Source organism: Ranitomeya imitator, chromosome 3 (genome assembly GCF_032444005.1).
Source record: "Ranitomeya imitator isolate aRanImi1 chromosome 3, aRanImi1.pri, whole genome shotgun sequence".
NCBI classification, from domain to species: Eukaryota; Metazoa; Chordata; class Amphibia; order Anura; family Dendrobatidae; genus Ranitomeya; species Ranitomeya imitator.
The window spans coordinates 208,388,808-208,413,961 of record NC_091284.1 but is presented as its reverse complement, the minus strand read 5'-3'; positions in this window follow the sequence as shown (position 1 = coordinate 208,413,961).

Sequence of the window (25,154 nt, the reverse complement as noted above, 5' to 3'; positions counted from 1 at the left end):
TCAATGTGCAAGTAGCCCATGTGTTTCTGGTTCTCTCTTGTTAGTGTACATTTTGAAACTCTGAAACCCTTTCTAGCACCTTGGAAAGATATGAATAAAGCGTTGTCTTTTTTCCAAGGGTTAGTGACAGAAAGGTATTCTAAAAGACATCTTCTAAAACCTAAGGTATGTAGTTTTTCCTCCTTTTGGTTAGTGGGATTAGGGAGGAAGGAAGGAAGAACTATTTCTTGTGTCCTATGGAAGTTTGAGGCAACCTTGGGCAAGTAGGCCGGATCTGGCCTAAGTACTACCCTGTCGTCCAAAACCTGTGTGTAGGGGGGATTCTAGATAGTGCCTGCATATCTCTGATTCTACGGACCGATGTGATAGCCACTAAAAAAGCTACCTTGAGGGATAGGATTTTAATTGAGGCAGATATCATAGGTTCAAATGGAGGCTCCGTCATAGCCGTAAGGATTAAGTGCAAGTCCCATGGGACAAAAACGAAACCCTGTGTATGGGCCTAGATCTCCCAACCACTTTAATAAGTCGGGATATCCAGTAATTTCTTGCAATGTCATAATTAAATAATGCACCAAGGGCCAAGACTTGTCCTTTCAGGGTACTAGTAGCCAGACCTAATTCAAGGCCCTTCAGCAAGAATTCAAGAATCTGCCCTATAGGTATCCCTTTTTTGGCTTTAAGATCATAAGTGGCTAGAAATTGACTCCAGGTTCGTAACTGATTTTCTACTTTTTAGAAGCGTATCTATCAGATTGGGGAAGAATCCTTTATCCTTTAATATTGCCCTTTCATACTCCATGCCGTCAGCTGGAGCCCTGCTTCTCGTGGGTGATTGACTGGACCCTGGACAAGAAGATCTGGAAGATCGGGAAGTACACAGGGGTCGCAGACTGACATTGTCCTCAACCATAAAAACCAAGCCCTCCTGGGCCAAAATGGGGCCATTAATATAATCCTCGCCTTGTCTTCTCAGCTTTTCCTTGCTACCAGTGGCAACAGAGACAATTGGGGAAAGGCGTAGGCCAGATTGAAATCCCACATCCGCAGGAAGGCGTCCACCACAAGGGGATTTTGCTTTGGGTTTAGAGAACAGAATTGTTTACTTATCTGTTCCTTCTGGTGGCAAAAAGGTCTATGACTGGTTGACCCCATAGGCGGCCAGTCTGGCTGAAGACAGCTCCATTCAGACACCACTCTGCCTGCTTCAGCGGCGTCTTGCAGCTTAGAAAATCTGCTGTGGTGTTGTCTTTTCCTTTGATGTGGAGTGCTGTCAAAGATAGAAAATGTCTTTCTGCTGTCTGAAAAGGCATTTTGTTATTTCCATCAGAGCCTCAGATCAGGCCCCACCTTGGTGGTTGATATAGGCCACTGTGGCTTGATTGTCTGAGAGGATTCTGACATGGTAACCCTGCAGGTATACAAGGAGTTTTTTAACTGATAGCTCTACTGCCAATAGTTCCTTCAGTTTGGAAGAACCTTCTACCTGGGAATCCCATTGTCCCTGAATCACCATATGCCCCATATGGGCCCCTCATCCCGAGGGACTGGCGTCACTAGTTACTATGCGAGATATGATATTTTCCCAGGGAACCCCTGAAGACAAATTATCCCTGTTAAGCTGCCATTTTAAAGAGCATACGGCAGATGGTCGAAATGTTATTTTTCCTTGTAGGGACCCCCGCAGAGCCCTGTCATAAAATAAAACATCCTTCTTAAGACCTCTTGTGTGAACCTGAGCCCATTTGATGACCGGAATACAAGACATTAGGGAACCTAGAAGGGACATGGCCTGCCTATGGGTCATGGAGGGTCTATTTACTGCCCGCTGAACCTGATGATGGAGGTGATTTATTTTGTTAGTTGGCAGACGACACTCTTGATTCTCTGAATCTAAAATGAGACTGAGAAATTGCTGGACCCTCAAGGGCTGTAACTGGGATTCTTACGAGTTTACTAGCCAACCCAGGTGTTCTAGAGAGGATGAAGACACAAAAGAGAATAGTAAAACCAAAAACACTCAGTTTGAAAAAATGTTGCAGTAATCCGCAAGTGCTAGTAAAAGATGTAAAAAACAGGGTATTTGGTTGATACGTTTTTTGCAAAAAATGTATACTAAGCTGCTCTACCAATCTTCACGGTATACCCTTATCAGAGCAGTCCTAACTAATGTATGCAATCCCTATCTGATGTATTTAAAAACCTGATCATCTGTATATAACCTGTGTGAACAGGGTTCAGAGAGGAAAAAATCCATGTGTGCATACAGGGTAGAACAGCTTTTGTGCAGATAGCCCAAGAGGAGTGGTGGAACTCCCCAGTCTTGTAGACACAAGAGAACAATTATGGAAACAGGAACACATGGGCTACTTGCACAGTGAACAAGTCTGTATGATCATGTTCACACACCACCAAGAAACCTGAAGACACAAAAGAGAATAGTAAAACCAAAAACACTCAGTTTGAAAAAATGTTGCAGTAATCCGCAAGTGCTAGTAAAAGATGTAAAAAACAGGGTATTTGGTTGATACGTTTTTTGCAAAAAATGTATACTAAGCTGCTCTACCAATCTTCACGGTATACCCTTATCAGAGCAGTCCTAACTAATGTATGCAATCCCTATCTGATGTATTTAAAAACCTGATCATCTGTATATAACCTGTGTGAACAGGGTTCAGAGAGGAAAAAATCCATGTGTGCATACAGGGTAGAACAGCTTTTGTGCAGATAGCCCAAGAGGAGTGGTGGAACTCCCCAGTCTTGTAGACACAAGAGAACAATTATGGAAACAGGAACACATGGGCTACTTGCACAGTGAACAAGTCTGTATGATCATGTTCACACACCACCAAGAAACCTGAAGACACAAAAGAGAATAGTAAAACCAAAAACACTCAGTTTGAAAAAATGTTGCAGTAATCCGCAAGTGCTAGTAAAAGATGTAAAAAACAGGGTATTTGGTTGATACGTTTTTTGCAAAAAATGTATACTAAGCTGCTCTACCAATCTTCACGGTATACCCTTATCAGAGCAGTCCTAACTAATGTATGCAATCCCTATCTGATGTATTTAAAAACCTGATCATCTGTATATAACCTGTGTGAACAGGGTTCAGAGAGGAAAAAATCCATGTGTGCATACAGGGTAGAACAGCTTTTGTGCAGATAGCCCAAGAGGAGTGGTGGAACTCCCCAGTCTTGTAGACACAAGAGAACAATTATGGAAACAGGAACACATGGGCTACTTGCACAGTGAACAAGTCTGTATGATCATGTTCACACACCACCAAGAAACCTGAAGACACAAAAGAGAATAGTAAAACCAAAAACACTCAGTTTGAAAAAATGTTGCAGTAATCCGCAAGTGCTAGTAAAAGATGTAAAAAACAGGGTATTTGGTTGATACGTTTTTTGCAAAAAATGTATACTAAGCTGCTCTACCAATCTTCACGGTATACCCTTATCAGAGCAGTCCTAACTAATGTATGCAATCCCTATCTGATGTATTTAAAAACCTGATCATCTGTATATAACCTGTGTGAACAGGGTTCAGAGAGGAAAAAATCCATGTGTGCATACAGGGTAGAACAGCTTTTGTGCAGATAGCCCAAGAGGAGTGGTGGAACTCCCCAGTCTTGTAGACACAAGAGAACAATTATGGAAACAGGAACACATGGGCTACTTGCACAGTGAACAAGTCTGTATGATCATGTTCACACACCACCAAGAAACCTGAAGACACAAAAGAGAATAGTAAAACCAAAAACACTCAGTTTGAAAAAATGTTGCAGTAATCCGCAAGTGCTAGTAAAAGATGTAAAAAACAGGGTATTTGGTTGATACGTTTTTTGCAAAAAATGTATTCTAAGCTGCTCTACCAATCTTCACGGTATACCCTTATCAGAGCAGTCCTAACTAATGTATGCAATCCCTATCTGATGTATTTAAAAACCTGATCATCTGTATATAACCTGTGTGAACAGGGTTCAGAGAGGAAAAAATCCATGTGTGCATACAGGGTAGAACAGCTTTTGTGCAGATAGCCCAAGAGGAGTGGTGGAACTCCCCAGTCTTGTAGACACAAGAGAACAATTATGGAAACAGGAACACATGGGCTACTTGCACAGTGAACAAGTCTGTATGATCATGTTCACACACCACCAAGAAACCTGAAGACACAAAAGAGAATAGTAAAACCAAAAACACTCAGTTTGAAAAAATGTTGCAGTAATCCGCAAGTGCTAGTAAAAGATGTAAAAAACAGGGTATTTGGTTGATACGTTTTTTGCAAAAAATGTATACTAAGCTGCTCTACCAATCTTCACGGTATACCCTTATCAGAGCAGTTCTAGAGAGGATATAGACCTTTCTAACTGGTAGATCTAAGTAGTAGTCATCTAAGTATGGAATAATCAAGATGTCTGATTCTCGAAGTTGGGCCATAATTTCAGAGATTAGTTTTGTAAAAACCCGTGGTGCTGCTGAAAGACCAAAGGCGAGAGCTTTATACTGGAAATGCCTGACTATGCCATTTATGGAGACGGGTACTCTCAAGAAGCGTTGGTAATCTAAGTAAATGGGTACATGGAAGTACACGTCTTTTAAATCTAAAACCACCATGAAACAGTTTTGAAACAACATCTTTATTGTTGAGCCAACTGTTTCCATCTTAAAGGGTCGAGCTACCAGAAATCTATTAAGGGACTGAAGGTTAATGATGGTCTTATAAGACTTGTCCGGCTTCTGGACCAAGAACAGGGGAGAGTAAAAACCTCTACCCTCCTCAGAAGCCGGTGCCTCCACCAGGACCCTTTTTCGGCACAATTAGATGACCTCAGACTCTAAGGCAGACTGTTCTATCAGGGAGGAACGGAGCGGAGTCATCTTGAAATTATCCCCTGGGGTCCCATAGAACTTAAGTTCAAATCCCGTGGATATCATGCCCTGCACCCAACTGCGGTTGGTGATAAGAGACCAGAATGGATAAAAGGCCGACCATCTACCTCCCAAGGGAGCCGCTAGTCATTGAGATGTTTTTTTTGTTCCTGCGATGAACGCCTGAACATGAAGCCTGTACCTCTCTTCTTCTTGTCATCCCATTTAGAACGGTCCCTTGACGTTCCTTTTTTACTTAATCTTCTCCTGCTAAAAGGACGTCAGAAGGAAGAGGATGATGGCTTGGGAAATCTCTTTTTCTCATCCCCTGCTTTATCCAGCAATTCATCCAGGACGGAACCAAAGAGGTATTCCCCTTCACACGACATGGCACAGAGCTTAGATCTTGCTTGGATATCTCCTGGCCAGCATTTTAGCCACAGCGCTCTGCCGGCTGCGTTGGAGAGACCAGCTGTCCTTGCCGCCATCCTAACCGAATCAATTGAGGCATCTGACAAGAAAGCTGCAGTTTCCTGAATTGTTGGACGGGCTCCCAGAATCGTCTCTCGAGGTGTTCCTTCTTTGAGCTGAGACTCAAGTTGGTCCAGCCAGACCATCATAGATCTGGCTGCACAAGTGGACGCCACAGCTGGCCTCATGGATCCGGCTGCCATCTCCCAGGTTCCTTTAAGGAAAATGTCTGCATTTCTATCTAGAGGATCTTTAAGGGAGCCCATATCTTCAAAGGGTAGGGAGGATTTTTTAGATGCCTTTGAAATTGCTGCATCTAATTTAGGGGCTTTATCGCAGAGATTAACGGCTGGGTCATCAAAAGGGTATCTCCGCTTGAGGGCCGGAGGCAAGGAGCCCCTCTAATCCAGCCTTTTCCACTCGCAGAGGATCAGACCCTGAATCTTCTCATTCAGGTGAAAAGATCTATGTTTCCTTTGATCTAGACCCTTAAACATGACATGCTGTATGAACATTTCAGGTCTGGGTTCTACTATCCCCATTGTTCCCCTAGCCACTTTCACAAGTTTATTCACCCGGTCTAGGGGCAGACAGAAGCGGCCCGAATCTTCTTCAGATGAAGAGGCCGATAGAGATGAATCAGATGAAATTTCATTCCTCCTCCAGTCTACTGATGAGTCTGATTCTGGGAGATCCTTCTGCCTATAACTCTCTCCATGGGACAGGGATTTTATAGACTCCCTTACTTCTGTTCTGATAATTTTTTTCATACTTGAAGCAAAGTTAGGAGTCTCTTCGGCCACCTGAGGGGAACATTAACGGGAAATAAGGGCCATCTAGGAGCTACATTGTCTCCCCTCCCCCTTCTTAAGCCTCACCGTCTGTTGGATACAGGGGGGCATAATCTCTTTGGACAAGAGTCCAGTAAGGGGCATCCACAGAGGGCGCATTCCCTGTGCCTTGCCTTATCTGTGCATTTCTTCCCCTAAGAATAAAAAGATAAGGGAGAGGATGCATCACTCAGAGAACATTCATGAAGATCACTCAACAGTGTCTGCAAAGATAGGTACCGGAATACGAGGAGGGAATTTTTCAGCCAATGTCATTCGCCTGGTAGAACTCCTGCGGCTGGATCTGTCACTCAGCTGGCTACTTCCATCCCGACTCTTCCGCGGGGCGTGGGGCATAGTCTGCTGGACTGCAGCTTCAACTGGCTGCACAGTGTGCAGCTGCTCATCCTCCATTGTGAGAAACATGGGCCAGAAGCAGGGATCCCTCTGTCTGAGGGCCCTATATACCCTTCTCCATTCTGGATTGACAGGTAAATCTGCACCTCCCCCCAGCATCCCTCGTTCCTGCACATGCTGATCAGTTTCTAATGGAACCAAATCTGGTCTTTCTACATGGCGGCAGCCATTTCCCGGTTCCAGAAATCCCCCACGCATGTGCAAAAGGGAGCCAGCGCCGGTGACCCAGAAGTACACATCAGCCCCGCCCCCCTGATGCCACCCAGCAATCCCTGGCGGCAATGACCGTGCCAGGGGCCACTCCGGGACACCGGAAGAGACCCGCACATGCCTCTGGAATCCACCACCGCCCGGGACACATAGAAACCCAGCATCCAGGAGCTTAGGGAGCCTAGGGAATACTTACCTCAGTGCTGGTCACTTCTGCAGACAGCGATCCTCCGGACCCTGCTCCCTGCTGCTCGCTCACTGCCATGCCACCATGGAGGAGCACTGTGGCGCTTCCAGGACCCCCGCACCTGGTTGAGGTAGGAGACCGCCCTGCTACCTGAGTTGACCGGCTGGGCCTGGGATCTGAAATCATATAGGCATCTGTAGGGATCTGTCCCATCAGGAACAGGAAACCAACTGATGCGTGGGAGAGGTGCCGCCCTTTTGTATCTGTAGGTTTCCTGTTCCTGAAGGGTGGATCCCCTCTCTCGTGGTGCTGTTATGGGAGTCCGAATAAAATTCCCTTTCTTCTGCTACTTTGGCTTAACCCCATCCTCCACTCCCCAGTGCATTCCTCTGTGGTATGTGTATATTTGTATGTTTGGTATTTTCTGTTACCCCTGTTAGTATTACCTTATTAGTCTGGTTGGAGTATTACGGTACACTACAACTCCCCTCTTCCTGGGTGGGGGAAAGGTACATACTGAGGGTGTATTTAGGAGCTAAGGCAAGGAATGTGGCCCTGGCATCTTCACCATCAGCAGTAATTCGGGGAACAGGGTGAGCTAGGGCACCCCTAGCATTAGGGACAGGGAAGGAGCCCCTGGTTCTAGGACACCTGACAACAGAGCCATGACACATATATTATTATTCTGTGGTGGCAAGTGGAGGACATTATTATTTCTGTAATATAATTTACTTTTCAAGAGACTGTTTTCCATGGGAGTAACATGGGTCCGATCACTTGCAGGACAGCACTATGCTGCTTTTTTTCATTTGGCATAATGTAGAAGTCAGGGAGAAAGTGGGAAATGTGCTCTGGAAGAGATCAGCTATAAATGACTGTTATTTCCTGCAGAGACAAGTCCTGGCAGGAAGAAGTGATGGCGGTCTGAGCAAGATGAAGATGAAAAGTGAAGAAGAAGGACTTCATCCAGAGACGTCACTGTATCACATTTACCTGCCCACTTTACACTATATACAGAGCTCCTGTGTATATTGTCACCAGTGATCCCTGTATTACCTGTACACTATATACAGTGGGGCAAAAAAGTATTTAGTCAGTCAGCAATAGTGCAAGTTCCACCACTTAAAATGATGAGAGGCGTCTGTAATTTACATCATAGGTAGACCTCAACTATGGGAGACAAACTGAGAAAAAAAAATCCAGAAAATCACATTGTCTGTTTTTTTAACATTTTTTTTGCATATTATGGTGGAAAATAAGTATTTGGTCAGAAACAAACAATCAAGATTTCTGGCTCTCACAGACCTGTAACTTCTTCTTTAAGAGTCTCCTCTTTCCTCCACTCATTACCTGTAGTGATGGCACCTGTTTAAACTTGTTATCAGTATAAAAAGACACCTGTGCACACCCTCAAACAGTCTGACTCCAAACTCCACTATGGTGAAGACCAAAGAGCTGTCAAAGGACACCAGAAACAAAATTGTAGCCCTGCACCAGGCTGGGAAGACTGAATCTGCAATAGCCAACCAGCTTGGAGTGAAGAAATCAACAGTGGGAGCAATAATTAGAAAATGGAAGACATACAAGACCACTGATAATCTCCCTCGATCTGGGGCTCCACGCAAAATCCCACCCCGTGGGGTCAGAATGATCACAAGAACGGTGAGCAAAAATCCCAGAACCACGCGGGGGGACCTAGTGAATGAACTGCAGAGAGCTGGGACCAATGTAACAAGGCCTACCATAAGTAACACACTACGCCACCATGGACTCAGATCCTGCAGTGCCAGACGTGTCCCACTGATAAAGCCAGTACATGTCCGGGCCCGTCTGAAGTTTGCTAGAGAGCATTTGGATGATCCAGAGGAGTTTTGGGAGAATGTCCTATGGTCTGATGAAACCAAACTGGAACTGTTTGGTAGAAACACAACTTGTCGTGTTTGGAGGAAAAAGAATACTGAGTTGCATCCATCAAACACCATACCTACTGTAAAGCATGGTGGTGGAAACATCATGCTTTGGGGCTGTTTCTCTGCAAAGGGGCCAGGACGACTGATCCGGGTACATGAAAGAATGAATGGGGCCATGTATCGTGAGATTTTGAGTGCAAACCTCCTTCCATCAGCAAGGGCATTGAAGATGAAACGTGGCTGGGTCTTTCAACATGACAATGATCCAAAGCACACCGCCAGGGCAACGAAGGAGTGGCTTCGTAAGAAGCATTTCAAGGTCCTGGAGTGGCCTAGCCAGTCTCCAGATCTCAACCCTATAGAAAACCTTTGGAGGGAGTTGAAAGTCCGTGTTGCCAAGCGAAAAGCCAAAAACATCACTGCTCTAGAGGAGATCTGCATGGAGGAATGGGCCAACATACCAACAACAGTGTGTGGCAACCTTGTGAAGACTTACAGAAAACGTTTGACCTCTGTCATTGCCAACAAAGGATATATTACAAAGTATTGAGATGAAATTTTGTTTCTGACCAAATACTTATTTTCCACCATAATATGCAAATAAAATGTTAAAAAAACAGACAATGTGATTTTCTGGATTTTTTTTTCTTAGTTTGTCTCCCATAGTTGAGGTCTACCTATGATGTAAATTACAGACGCCTCTCATCTTTTTAAGTGGTGGAACTTGCACTATTGCTGACTGACTAAATACTTTTTTGCCCCACTGTACATAGCTCCTGTGTATAATGTCACTAGGAATCCCTATATTACCTGTACACTGACATTATACCCTATACTGTACATTGCACACTCCTGTGTATAATGTCACTGGTGATAACAACAGTGTTGTTAGTGTTGTCATTTTTATTCATGATCAGTATTGTAGAATTTGATCACTATGTTGTGGTACTATGTGGTTTGGTCACGTTGTGGCTGTATTTCTCCCTTGTATGTGGCATTATTCAGTCACTATGTGGTGGCAATATCTGGTCTGGTCATGGTGTGGTGTTATTTGTTCCGTGCATGTGGTAATATTTGGTCTGGTCACAGTGTGGGGGTATTTGTCCTTTGTATGTGGTATTATTTGGTCACTATGTAGTGGAATATGTAGTTCAGTCATGATGTAGCGGTATTTCTCTCTTGTATGTGGTGTTATTATAACTTCTTTTAACTAAAGAACAGCTCAATGCAAACTACTATAATTGTACATCCCAGTTATGATGTGTGAACAATAGATGTACACAAGCCGCCTGTGTTTTACAGTCAGTGCTTCTCGATAACGGTGATAATAGCTAACAGGTATTTGCATATAACTGTAGGGTGGACCCCTGGAGTCAATTCCACCTGTGGGCCCCAGACACCCCAGTCCGACCCCGCTTGGAAGTATCTATATGTCATGGTTGGGAAGGATTTCACGACCTTCGATGTATGGGTACATCCTGATAATTTTGTGCACACAATAGTTGCCAGGTGTTTAGCGAATTTGACAGCTGACATGCGGCTCTCAATGCCAGGAGTTTTGCCGGCATGGCTCCCTGCAATGTAACTCCCTAAATGCTGCGATAGATACATTTAGAAGGCAGGAGAGGTCATTCGGTGCCATGGTGACCCAACATCATCATGACAACAGCCGTGTCATCAGGGTTAGCAAGCTTGCTAGATCATATGCAAAGCATTGTCTAAGAAGCTTGTGTCGTCAGTGCAGCACTGACAAATTATAAAGCATTGCAACGCTAATGCATTGTAATGCTTTATAATAGCGATCAGACTGCAAAAAGCGAAAGTCTCATGGAAAGACTAAGTAAAAATGTAAAAGAAACCTGTAAAAATATATTTTTTTAAAAGTCATAAAATGATAAAAATATATTCTACCCATAAATAAATAATTTTATGAAAAGAATAAATAAACAAAAAAAATTTAGTTTGGCATCGCTGCATCTTGAACGGCCTAACTTATAAAATGGTCTCACTAGTTAACCTCTTCAGTGAACACTGGAAAAAAAATAAAAATAAAAACAAGGCAAAAAGCTATGCTGTTTCATAATACCGCTGAATAAAAGTGAAATAAAACAAGATAAAAAATCAATAAAAATGGTATAGCTGAAAACGTCATCTTGTCCCACAAAAATTTTTTTTTCTATAAACAATTTTTATTGTGTAAAAGTGATAAAACACAAAAAAATGATATAAATGTGGTATCGCCGTAATAGTACTGACCTGAACAATAAGGCTGCCTTATCAGTATTACCACACATGGAACGGCATGAAACCCCCCAAAAATATAATTCCTGAATTGCTGGTTTTGTTCATTCAGCCTCCCAAAAATCATAATAGAAAACGATCAAAAGATGTAATTTTCTTGAAAAACACAAAACACAAGCCCTCACATGATTCTGTCGGTGGAAATATGGAAAAATTATAGTTCTAAATATTTGGAGATGAAAAAATTATTTTTTGCAAAATTAAAATGTCAGCAGCCAAGTATAAAAAAGATACAAATTTGCTATCGCCCTTATTGCCCACATCCGAAAAATAAAGTCGTCTAATCACTTTTACGAGGAACGGAGTAAAAAATAAATGAAACTAATTCTTCACTTGCTGTTGATTTATTTATTCTGCCTCCCAAAGATCGCAGTAAGGCTTGGTGCACATTTATTCTACGCTTACTCCGGGGTTTCCGTGTAAATCTCTGAAATTCGTGATTCAGACGGAACCTCCAGGGAAAGATTCCCTGTAATAAGGCAGATGGGGACACTGTTGATGCAGTCTGGCCTATGATCCATCTTTTCAGGCATGCATAAAATTGCCATCGTCCACAGTTTTGTGCACCTCAGAAAAAAGGACACGGCTAAATAGAGGCCAGAAGGAGTCCAGACTAACTGTGTTGACTCATTATAGTGAATGGATCCCTCAAGGGTTTTTAGATGAAAACTCGATGTAAGTGCTCAGCATAGAACGCAGGCTAAATGTGATCCCCAACCTTATGTAAAATGTTCCCTATAAAAGCTTTAATTCAATCCAGAAAAAAACACCCCCTCCCCTTTCAATTAAAAAATGTCCCCACTGAGATCCAATATCTGTTAATGGAAATATAGGGGGCTTTCACATTACTGATAATACAAAAACTCTGCAAAAATGTTTTGGCTCCTGATTAGTGATGAGCGAACGTGCTCGCCACTGCTCGTTACTCGCCCGAGTATCGCTATGCTCGGCGTACTCAGCGAGCAGCGAGAATTTCCGAGATTATTCGACGGTAACTGCAGTCTCCACCCAGCAGTTTTGGCGGACTTTAGAGACCCAATCATGGGGCAGGGATTGTCTGCCAGGCCATGGAATGCCGCAGCCATCTTTGTTGTGGTCATGCAGTGATTGGCTGGGCCGCACTGCATCATCCTGAGTATAAGAGATCTGGCGCCGCCCTGCTCGACGCATTCTGTTCCTGTTTCAGCGAGAGTAGGGAAAGCTGGTGCCGAAATAGGGTCAGACTCGTGGTTTTTAGAGGTAGTGTAGGTTTGCAACTCTTACATCCACAACTCCTGAGAAACCAACAGTCCTTTTTAGGGCTAATTCGTGGGTCCCGATATTGCAGTGCTAGGTAGGCAGGGCACAGCATATCCACATCAGTGCAAGGCCTGCAGGCACTGTGTGTGCGTCCTTTGGTCCCACTGCATCCCTCCCAAAGCTCCTTAACTGCCTGCTGCTGCTGCTGCAGCAGCTTATTTACTTTTATATCTTTTTTTTTGTTCCCAAAAATCCCCCCCCCCCAAAAAAAAATACAGTCTGTTCTGTCAGACTGAGGCCTGTTGAAAAATTATAGTTTGTCAGGCATACGTAGCATAGTTGTGTGTGCTACCCTTGTGCCCCCCCTTTTTTTTTCGGTGTTTTAAATTCACCGAAAAAGACCTCATATATCTGCGTGCTCCAAGTTTGGTCATTGCGAGGCCGGTGTATTTTTGGGGGGCTGTGTGATACTCAAATTCTATACAGCGCTATTTAGCCTAAGAAAATTGAAAGGCCACAGATTTGCCAGCGTGGTATTTCTGTTACAGCCTTCATATATCTCTGCTCCAAGTTTTGGCATTGGTGGCTGGTGTACTTATTTTTTGACTGTGTGATATTCAAATTCTATACAGCGCTATTCAGCCTAAAAAAAATTTGAAAGGCCACAGATTTGCCAGTGTGGTATTTCTGTTACAGCCGTCATATATCTACTAAAATGCTTGTGCATGCCCTCATCATCTCCCACCTTGACTACTGCAACATCCTTTTCTGCGGCCTCCCTGTTACCACCCTTGCACCTCTCCAGTCCATTCTGAACTCTGCTGCCCGACTAATTCATCTCTCTCCTCGCTACTCCTCTGCTTCCCCCCTCTGTAAATCTCTTCACTGGCTCCCATTCCCTCAGTGTATCCAGTTCAAATTACTAATACTGACCTACAAAGCCATCCACAACCTGTCTCCTCCATATATCTCTGACCTAATCTCCAGATATCTTCCCTCACATGATTTCTGGTCCTCCCAAGACCTCCTTCTCTCCTCCACACTTATTCGCTCCTCATCCAACCGCCTCCAAGACTTCTCCCGAATATCCCCCATCCTCTGAAATTCTTTGCCCCAACACGTCCGACTATCAACCACATTCGGATCCTTCAGACGGAACCTGAAAACCCATCTCTTCAGGAAAGCCTACAGCCTGCACTGACCCCGCTGCCGCCTCATCACTACCGAAGCTACCATCTCACCAACACTGGAGCTCCTGCAACCCTCAACCTAATGTCTCCTTCCCCATAATCCTGTAGAATGTAAGCCCGCAAGGGCAGGGTGCTCGCCCCTCTGTATTAGGCTGTGATTGTTAGTTTGTTTACTGTAAGTGATATCTGTAACTTGTATGTATCCCCTTCTCATGTAAAGCACCATCGAATCAATGGTGCTATATAAATAAATAAATAATAATAATATATCTCTGCTCCAAGTTTTGTCATTGGAGGCCGGTGTACCTATTTCTTGGCTGTGTGATACTCAAATTCTATACAGCGCTATTCAGCCTTAAAAAAATTTGAAAGGCCACAGATTTGCCAGTGTGGTATTTCTGTTACAGCCGTCATATATCTCTGCTCCAAGTTTTGGCATTGGAGGCTGGTGTATTTATTTTTTGGCTGTGTGATACTCAAATTCTATACAGCGCTATTCGGCCTAAAAAAAAATTGAAAGGCCACAGATTTACCAGTGTGGTATTTCTGTTACAGCCGTCATATATCTCTGCTCCAAGTTTTAGCACTGAGGCTGGTGTACTTATTTTTGGGCTGTGTGATACTCAAATCCTATGCAGCGCTATTTCGCATAAATTAACTTAAAAAAAAAATTGAATACAGTCAGTTAAGTCAGGCTGAGGCCTGCCTGGTGTTTACATTTGAAAAATCGTAGATTTGCAGGCATACTGATCACATTTTATTTCGCTACTAATAAAGACATTTGTGTTGAGCTTAGGGACTGCGGTCAGTACAGGTACCACCTCCTTCAGAGCTCGTCCCATGTTGCTCCTAAACCACCAGTTCATAACAGACTCCCTAGTCTTGTAGAAACAAGAGTATTTTTGACCTCACTGTGCTCTTTTGTGTCTTCAAGTTTCTTGGTGGTGTGTGAACAGGTTCCTACAGACTTGTTCAATGTGCAAGTAGCCCATGTGTTTCTGGTTCTCTCTTGTTAGTGTACATTTTGAAACTCTGAAACCCTTTCTAGCACCTTGGAAAGATATGAATAAAGCGTTGTCTTTTTTCCAAGGGTTAGTGACAGAAAGGTATTCTAAAAGACATCTTCTAAAACCTAAGGTATGTAGTTTTTCCTCCTTTTGGTTAGTGGGATTAGGGAGGAAGGAAGGAAGAACTATTTCTTGTGTCCTATGGAAGTTTGAGGCAACCTTGGGCAAGTAGGCCGGATCTGGCCTAAGTACTACCCTGTCGTCCAAAACCTGTGTGTATGGGGGATTCTAGATAGTGCCTGCATATCTCTGATTCTACGGACCGATGTGATAGCCACTAAAAAAGCTACCTTGAGGGATAGGATTTTAATTGAGGCAGATATCATAGGTTCAAATGGAGGCTCCGTCATAGCCGTAAGGATTAAGTGCAAGTCCCATGGGACAAAAACGAAACCCTGTGTATGGGCCTAGATCTCCCAACCACTTTAATAAGTCGGGATATCCAGTAATTTCTTGCAATGTCATAATTAAATAATGCACCAAGGGCCAAGACTTGTCCTTTCAGGGTACTAGTAGCCAGACCTAATTCAAGGCCCTTCAGCAAGAATTCAAGAATCTGCCCTATAGGTATCCCTTTTTTGGCTTTAAGATCATAAGTGGCTAGAAATTGACTCCAGGTTCGTAACTGATTTTCTACTTTTTAGAAGCGTATCTATCAGATTGGGGAAGAATCCTTTATCCTTTAATATTGCCCTTTCATACTCCATGCCGTCAGCTGGAGCCCTGCTTCTCGTGGGTGATTGACTGGACCCTGGACAAGAAGATCTGGAAGATTGGGAAGTACACAGGGGTCGCAGACTGACATTGTCCTCAACCATAAAAACCAAGCCCTCCTGGGCCAAAATGGGGCCATTAATATAATCCTCGCCTTGTCTTCTCAGCTTTTCCTTGCTACCAGTGGCAACAGAGACAATTGGGGAAAGGCGTAGGCCAGATTGAAATCCCACATCCGCAGGAAGGCGTCCACCACAAGGGGATTTTGCTTTGGGTTTAGAGAACAGAATTGTTTACTTATCTGTTCCTTCTGGTGGCAAAAAGGTCTATGACTGGTTGACCCCATAGGCGGCCAGTCTGGCTGAAGACAGCTCCATTCAGACACCACTCTGCCTGCTTCAGCGGCGTCTTGCAGCTTAGAAAATCTGCTGTGGTGTTGTCTTTTCCTTTGATGTGGAGTGCTGTCAAAGATAGAAAATGTCTTTCTGCTGTCTGAAAAGGCATTTTGTTATTTCCATCAGAGCCTCAGATCAGGCCCCACCTTGGTGGTTGATATAGGCCACTGTGGCTTGATTGTCTGAGAGGATTCTGACATGGTAACCCTGCAGGTATACAAGGAGTTTTTTAACTGATAGCTCTACTGCCAATAGTTCCTTCAGTTTGGAAGAACCTTCTACCTGGGAATCCCATTGTCCCTGAATCACCATATGCCCCATATGGGCCCCTCATCCCGAGGGACTGGCGTCACTAGTTACTATGCGAGATATGATATTTTCCCAGGGAACCCCTGAAGACAAATTATCCCTGTTAAGCTGCCATTTTAAAGAGCATACGGCAGATGGTCGAAATGTTATTTTTCCTTGTAGGGACCCCCGCAGAGCCCTGTCATAAAATAAAACATCCTTCTTAAGACCTCTTGTGTGAACCTGAGCCCATTTGATGACCGGAATACAAGACATTAGGGAACCTAGAAGGGACATGGCCTGCCTATGGGTCATGGAGGGTCTATTTACTGCCCGCTGAACCTGATGATGGAGGTGATTTATTTTGTTAGTTGGCAGACGACACTCTTGATTCTCTGAATCTAAAATGAGACTGAGAAATTGCTGGACCCTCAAGGGCTGTAACTGGGATTCTTACGAGTTTACTAGCCAACCCAGGTGTTCTAGAGAGGATGAAGACACAAAAGAGAATAGTAAAACCAAAAACACTCAGTTTGAAAAAATGTTGCAGTAATCCGCAAGTGCTAGTAAAAGTTGTAAAAAACAGGGTATTTGGTTGATACGTTTTTTGCAAAAAATGTATACTAAGCTGCTCTACCAATCTTCACGGTATACCCTTATCAGAGCAGTCCTAACTAATGTATGCAATCCCTATCTGATGTATTTAAAAACCTGATCATCTGTATATAACCTGTGTGAACAGGGTTCAGAGAGGAAAAAATCCATGTGTGCATACAGGGTAGAACAGCTTTTGTGCAGATAGCCCAAGAGGAGTGGTGGAACTCCCCAGTCTTGTAGACACAAGAGAACAATTATGGAAACAGGAACACATGGGCTACTTGCACAGTGAACAAGTCTGTATGATCATGTTCACACACCACCAAGAAACCTGAAGACACAAAAGAGAATATTAAAACCAAAAACACTCAGTTTGAAAAAATGTTGCAGTAATCCGCAAGTGCTAGTAAAAGATGTAAAAAACAGGGTATTTGGTTGATACGTTTTTTGCAAAAAATGTATACTAAGCTGCTCTACCAATCTTCACGGTATACCCTTATCAGAGCAGTCCTAACTAATGTATGCAATCCCTATCTGATGTATTTAAAAACCTGATCATCTGTATATAACCTGTGTGAACAGGGTTCAGAGAGGAAAAAATCCATGTGTGCATACAGGGTAGAACAGCTTTTGTGCAGATAGCCCAAGAGGAGTGGTGGAACTCCCCAGTCTTGTAGACACAAGAGAACAATTATGGAAACAGGAACACATGGGCTACTTGCACAGTGAACAAGTCTGTATGATCATGTTCACACACCACCAAGAAACCTGAAGACACAAAAGAGAATAGTAAAACCAAAAACACTCAGTTTGAAAAAATGTTGCAGTAATCCGCAAGTGCTAGTAAAAGATGTAAAAAACAGGGTATTTGGTTGATACGTTTTTTGCAAAAAATGTACAGCAAAAAGTACAGCCAAGAAGCAACGAAGAGTGGTGGTGGTGGGAGACTCACTACTGAGAGGCACCGAAGCAGCCATCTGCAGACCGGACATAACTGCAAGAGAAGTATGCTGCCTTCCAGGTGCGATGATCAAAGATGTGACCGATAGGATACCAAAGCTCTTCAGCTCCAAGGACGTCCACCCATTTCTTCTGATACATGTTGGCACCAATGACACGGCAAGGAAGGACCTACCGACAATCTGCAAGGACTTTGAAGAGTTGGGGAAGAAAGTAAAGGAACTGGATGCACAGGTAGTTTTTTCTTCTATCCTTCCAGTAGACGGGCATGGCACCAGGAGATGGAACAGGATCCTTGATGCAAACAACTGGCTAAGACGATGGTGCAGACAACAAGGATTTGGATTCCTGGACCACGGTGTGAATTACTGGTATGATGGACTCCTCGCCAGAGACGGACTACATCTCAACAAACCTGGGAAACACACATTCGCCAGAAGACTCGCTACACTCATCAGGAGGGCGTTAAACTAGAAGAAGAGGGGACGGGAAGAAAAACATTAGACTCGAACAAAGACGACCCAGGAAAACATACTCAGAAGGGAGGTAAGAACATTTCTAAAACAATCCACAGTGAGGAGATTGGAACAAAACAAAATCCTCTAAACTGCATGCTCGCAAACGCCAGAAGCCTGACAAACAAGATGGAAGAACTAGAAGCAGAAATATCTACAGGTAACTTTGACATAGTGGGAATAACCGAGACATGGTTAGATGAAAGCTATGACTGGGCAGTTAACTTACAGGGTTACAGTCTGTTTAGAAAGGATCGTAAAAATCGGAGAGGAGGAGGGGTTTGTCTCTATGTAAAGTCTTGTCTAAAGTCCACTTTAAGGGAGGATATTAGCGAAGGGAATGAGGATGTCGAGTCCATATGGGTTGAAATTCATGGAGGGAAAAATGGTAACAAAATTCTCATTGGGGTCTGTTACAAACCCCCAAATATAACAGAAAGCATGGAAAGTCTACTTCTAAAGCAGATAGATGAAGCTGCAACCCATAATGAGGTCCTGGTTATGGGGGACTTTAACTACCCGGATATTAACTGGGAAACAGAAACCTGTGAAACCCATAAAGGCAACAGGTTTCTGCTAATAACCAAGAAAAATTATCTTTCACAATTGGTGCAGAATCCAACCAGAGGAGCAGCACTTTTAGACCTAATACTATCTAATAGACCTGACAGAATAACAAATCTGCAGGTGGTTGGGCATTTAGGAAATAGCGACCACAATATTGTGCAGTTTCACCTGTCTTTCACTAGGGGGACTTGTCAGGGAGTCACAAAAACATTGAACTTTAGGAAGGCAAAGTTTGAACAGCTTAGAGATGCCCTTAATCTGGTAGACTGGGACAATATCCTCAGAAATGAGAATACAGATAATAAATGGGAAATGTTTAAGAACATCCTAAATAGGCAGTGTAAGCGGTTTATACCTTGTGGGAATAAAAGGACTAGAAATAGGAAAAACCCAATGTGGCTAAACAAAGAAGTAAGACAGGCAATTAACAGTAAAAAGAAAGCATTTGCACTACTAAAGCAGGATGGCACCATTGAAGCTCTAAAAAACTATAGGGAGAAAAATACTTTATCTAAAAAACTAATTAAAGCTGCCAAAAAGGAAACAGAGAAGCACATTGCTAAGGAGAGTAAAACTAATCCCAAACTGTTCTTCAACTATATCAATAGTAAAAGAATAAAAACTGAAAATGTAGGCCCCTTAAAAAATAGTGAGGAAAGAATGGTTGTAGATGACGAGGAAAAAGCTAACATATTAAACACCTTCTTCTCCACGGTATTCACGGTGGAAAATGAAATGCTAGGTGAAATCCCAAGAAACAATGAAAACCCTATATTAAGGGTCACCAATCTAACCCAAGAAGAGGTGCGAAACCGGCTAAATAAGATTAAAATAGATAAATCTCCGGGTCCGGATGGCATACACCCACGAGTACTAAGAGAACTAAGTAATGTAATAGATAAACCATTATTTCTTATTTTTAGTGACTCTATAGCGACAGGGTCTGTTCCGCAGGACTGGCGCATAGCAAATGTGGTGCCAATATTCAAAAAGGGCTCTAAAAGTGAACCTGGAAATTATAGGCCAGTAAGTCTAACCTCTATTGTTGGTAAAATATTTGAAGGGTTTCTGAGGGATGTTATTCTGGATTATCTCAATGAGAATAACTGTTTAACTCCATATCAGCATGGGTTTATGAGAAATCGCTCCTGTCAAACCAATCTAATCAGTTTTTATGAAGAGGTAAGCTATAGACTGGACCACGGTGAGTCATTGGACGTGGTATATCTCGATTTTTCCAAAGCGTTTGATACCGTGCCGCACAAGAGGTTGGTACACAAAATGAGAATGCTTGGTCTGGGGGAAAATGTGTGTAAATGGGTTAGTAACTGGCTTAGTGATAGAAAGCAGAGGGTGGTTATAAATGGTATAGTCTCTAACTGGGTCGCTGTGACCAGTGGGGTACCGCAGGGGTCAGTATTGGGACCTGTTCTCTTCAACATATTCATTAATGATCTGGTAGAAGGTTTACACAGTAAAATATCGATATTTGCAGATGATACAAAACTATGTAAAGCAGTTAATACAAGAGAAGATAGTATTCTGCTACAGATGGATCTGGATAAGTTGGAAACTTGGGCTGAAAGGTGGCAGATGAGGTTTAACAATGATAAATGTAAGGTTATACACATGGGAAGAGGGAATCAATATCACCATTACACACTGAACGGGAAACCACTGGGTAAATCTGACAGGGAGAAGGACTTGGGGATCCTAGTTAATGATAAACTTACCTGGAGCAGCCAGTGCCAGGCAGCAGCTGCCAAGGCAAACAGGATCATGGGGTGCATTAAAAGAGGTCTGGATACACATGATGAGAGCATTATACTGCCTCTGTACAAATCCCTAGTTAGACCGCACATGGAGTACTGTGTCCAGTTTTGGGCACCGGTGCTCAGGAAGGATATAATGGAACTAGAGAGAGTACAAAGGAGGGCAACAAAATTAATAAAGGGGATGGGAGAACTACAATACCCAGATAGATTAGCGAAATTAGGATTATTTAGTCTAGAAAAAAGACGACTGAGGGGCGATCTAATAACCATGTATAAGTATATAAGGGGACAATACAAATATCTCGCTGAGGATCTGTTTATACCAAGGAAGGTGACGGGCACAAGGGGGCATTCTTTGCGTCTGGAGGAGAGAAGGTTTTTCCACCAACATAGAAGAGGATTCTTTACTGTTAGGGCAGTGAGAATCTGGAATTGCTTGCCTGAGGAGGTGGTGATGGCGAACTCAGTCGAGGGGTTCAAGAGAGGCCTGGATGTCTTCCTGGAGCAGAACAATATTGTATCTTACAATTATTAGGTTCTGTAGAAGGACGTAGATCTGGGTATTTATTATGATGGAATATAGGCTGAACTGGATGGACAAATGTCTTTTTTCGGCCTTACTAACTATGTTACTATGTTACTATGTTACTATACTAAGCTGCTCTACCAATCTTCACGGTATACCCTTATCAGAGCAGTCCTAACTAATGTATGCAATCCCTATCTGATGTATTTAAAAACCTGATCATCTGTATATAACCTGTGTGAACAGGGTTCAGAGAGGAAAAAATCCATGTGTGCATACAGGGTAGAACAGCTTTTGTGCAGATAGCCCAAGAGGAGTGGTGGAACTCCCCAGTCTTGTAGACACAAGAGAACAATTATGGAAACAGGAACACATGGGCTACTTGCACAGTGAACAAGTCTGTATGATCATGTTCACACACCACCAAGAAACCTGAAGACACAAAAGAGAATAGTAAAACCAAAAACACTCAGTTTGAAAAAATGTTGCAGTAATCCGCAAGTGCTAGTAAAAGATGTAAAAAACAGGGTATTTGGTTGATACGTTTTTTGCAAAAAATGTATACTAAGCTGCTCTACCAATCTTCACGGTATACCCTTATCAGAGCAGTCCTAACTAATGTATGCAATCCCTATCTGATGTATTTAAAAACCTGATCATCTGTATATAACCTGTGTGAACAGGGTTCAGAGAGGAAAAAATCCATGTGTGCATACAGGGTAGAACAGCTTTTGTGCAGATAGCCCAAGAGGAGTGGTGGAACTCCCCAGTCTTGTAGACACAAGAGAACAATTATGGAAACAGGAACACATGGGCTACTTGCACAGTGAACAAGTCTGTATGATCATGTTCACACACCACCAAGAAACCTGAAGACACAAAAGAGAATAGTAAAACCAAAAACACTCAGTTTGAAAAAATGTTGCAGTAATCCGCAAGTGCTAGTAAAAGATGTAAAAAACAGGGTATTTGGTTGATACGTTTTTTGCAAAAAATGTATACTAAGCTGCTCTACCAATCTTCACGGTATACCCTTATCAGAGCAGTTCTAGAGAGGATATAGACCTTTCTAACTGGTAGATCTAAGTAGTAGTCATCTAAGTATGGAATAATCAAGATGTCTGATTCTCGAAGTTGGGCCATCATTTCAGAGATTAGTTTTGTAAAAACCCGTGGTGCTGCTGAAAGACCAAAGGCGAGAGCTTTATACTGGAAATGCCTGACTATGCCATTTATGGAGACGGGTACTCTCAAGAAGCGTTGGTAATCTAAGTAAATGGGTACATGGAAGTACACATCTTTTAAATCTAAAACCACCATGAAACAGTTTTGAAACAACATCTTTATTGTTGAGCCAACTGTTTCCATCTTAAAGGGTCGAGCTACCAGAAATCTATTAAGGGACTGAAGGTTAATGATGGTCTTATAAGACTTGTCCGGCTTCTGGACCAAGAACAGGGGAGAGTAAAAACCTCTACCCTCCTCAGAAGCCGGTACCTCCACCAGGACCCTTTTTCGGCACAATTAGATGACCTCAGACTCTAAGGCAGACTGTTCTATCAGGGAGGAACGGAGCGGAGTCATCTTGAAATTATCCCCTGGGGTCCCATAGAACTTAAGTTCAAATCCCGTGGATATCATGCCCTGCACCCAACTGCGGTTGGTGATAAGAGACCAGAATGGATAAAAGGCAGACCATCTACCTCCCAAGGGAGCCGCTAGTCATTGAGATGTTTTTTTTGTTCCTGCGATGAACGCCTGAACATGAAGCCTGTACCTCTCTTCTTCTTGTCATCCCATTTAGAACGGTCCCTTGACGTTCCTTTTTTACTTAATCTTCTCCTGCTAAAAGGACGTCAGAAGGAAGAGGATGATGGCTTGGGAAATCTCTTTTTCTCATCCCCTGCTTTATCCAGCAATTCATCCAGGACGGAACCAAAGAGGTATTCCCCTTCACACGACATGGCACAGAGCTTAGATCTTGCTTGGATATCTCCTGGCCAGCATTTTAGCCACAGCGCTCTGCCGGCTGCGTTGGAGAGACCAGCTGTCCTTGCCGCCATCCTAACCGAATCAATTGAGGCATCTGACAAGAAAGCTGCAGTTTCCTGAATTGTTGGACGGGCTCCCAGAATCGTCTCTCGAGGTGTTCCTTCTTTGAGCTGAGACTCAAGTTGGTCCAGCCAGACCATCATAGATCTGGCTGCACAAGTGGACGCCACAGCTGGCCTCATGGATCCGGCTGCCATCTCCCAGGTTCCTTTAAGGAAAATGTCTGCATTTCTATCTAGAGGATCTTTAAGGGAGCCCATATCTTCAAAGGGTAGGGAGGATTTTTTAGATGCCTTTGAAATTGCTGCATCTAATTTAGGGGCTTTATCGCAGAGATTAACGGCTGGGTCATCAAAAGGGTATCTCCGCTTGAGGGCCGGAGGCAAGGAGCCCCTCTAATCCAGCCTTTTCCACTCGCAGAGGATCAGACCCTGAATCTTCTCATTCAGGTGAAAAGATCTATGTTTCCTTTGATCTAGACCCTTAAACATGACATGCTGTATGAACATTTCAGGTCTGGGTTCTACTATCCCCATTGTTCCCCTAGCCACTTTCACAAGTTTATTCACCCGGTCTAGGGGCAGACAGAAGCGGCCCGAATCTTCTTCAGATGAAGAGGCCGATAGAGATGAATCAGATGAAATTTCATTCCTCCTCCAGTCTACTGATGAGTCTGATTCTGGGAGATCCTTCTGCCTATAACTCTCTCCATGGGACAGGGATTTTATAGACTCCCTTACTTCTGTTCTGATAATTTTTTTCATACTTGAAGCAAAGTTAGGAGTCTCTTCGGCCACCTGAGGGGAACATTAACGGGAAATAAGGGCCATCTAGGAGCTACATTGTCTCCCCTCCCCCTTCTTAAGCCTCACCGTCTGTTGGATACAGGGGGGCATAATCTCTTTGGACAAGAGTCCAGTAAGGGGCATCCACAGAGGGCGCATTCCCTGTGCCTTGCCTTATCTGTGCATTTCTTCCCCTAAGAATAAAAAGATAAGGGAGAGGATGCATCACTCAGAGAACATTCATGAAGATCACTCAACAGTGTCTGCAAAGATAGGTACCGGAATACGAGGAGGGAATTTTTCAGCCAATGTCATTCGCCTGGTAGAACTCCTGCGGCTGGATCTGTCACTCAGCTGGCTACTTCCATCCCGACTCTTCCGCGGGGCGTGGGGCATAGTCTGCTGGACTGCAGCTTCAACTGGCTGCACAGTGTGCAGCTGCTCATCCTCCATTGTGAGAAACATGGGCCAGAAGCAGGGATCCCTCCGTCTGAGGGCCCTATATACCCTTCTCCATTCTGGATTGACAGGTAAATCTGCACCTCCCCCCAGCATCCCTCGTTCCTGCACATGCTGATCAGTTTCTAATGGAACCGAATCTGGTCTTTCTATATGGCGGCAGCCATTTCCCGGTTCCAGAAATCCCCCACGCATGTGCAAAAGGGAGCCAGCGCCGGTGACCCAGAAGTACACATCAGCCCCGCCCCCCTGATGCCACCCAGCAATCCCTGGCGGCAATGACCGTGCCAGGGGCCACTCCGGGACACCGGAAGAGACCCGCACATGCCTCTGGAATCCACCACCGCCCGGGACACATAGAAACCCAGCATCCAGGAGCTTAGGGAGCCTAGGGAATACTTACCTCAGTGCTGGTCACTTCTGCAGACAGCGATCCTCCGGACCCTGCTCCCTGCTGCTCGCTCACTGCCATGCCACCATGGAGGAGCACTGTGGCGCTTCCAGGACCCCCGCACCTGGTTGAGGTAGGAGACCGCCCTGCTACCTGAGTTGACCGGCTGGGCCTGGGATCTGAAATCATATAGGCATCTGTAGGGATCTGTCCCATCAGGAACAGGAAACCAACTGATGCGTGGGAGAGGTGCCGCCCTTTTGTATCTGTAGGTTTCCTGTTCCTGAAGGGTGGATCCCCTCTCTCGTGGTGCTGTTATGGGAGTCCGAATAAAATTCCCTTTCTTCTGCTACTTTGGCTTAACCCCATCCTCCACTCCCCAGTGCATTCCTCTGTGGTATGTGTATATTTGTATGTTTGGTATTTTCTGTTAC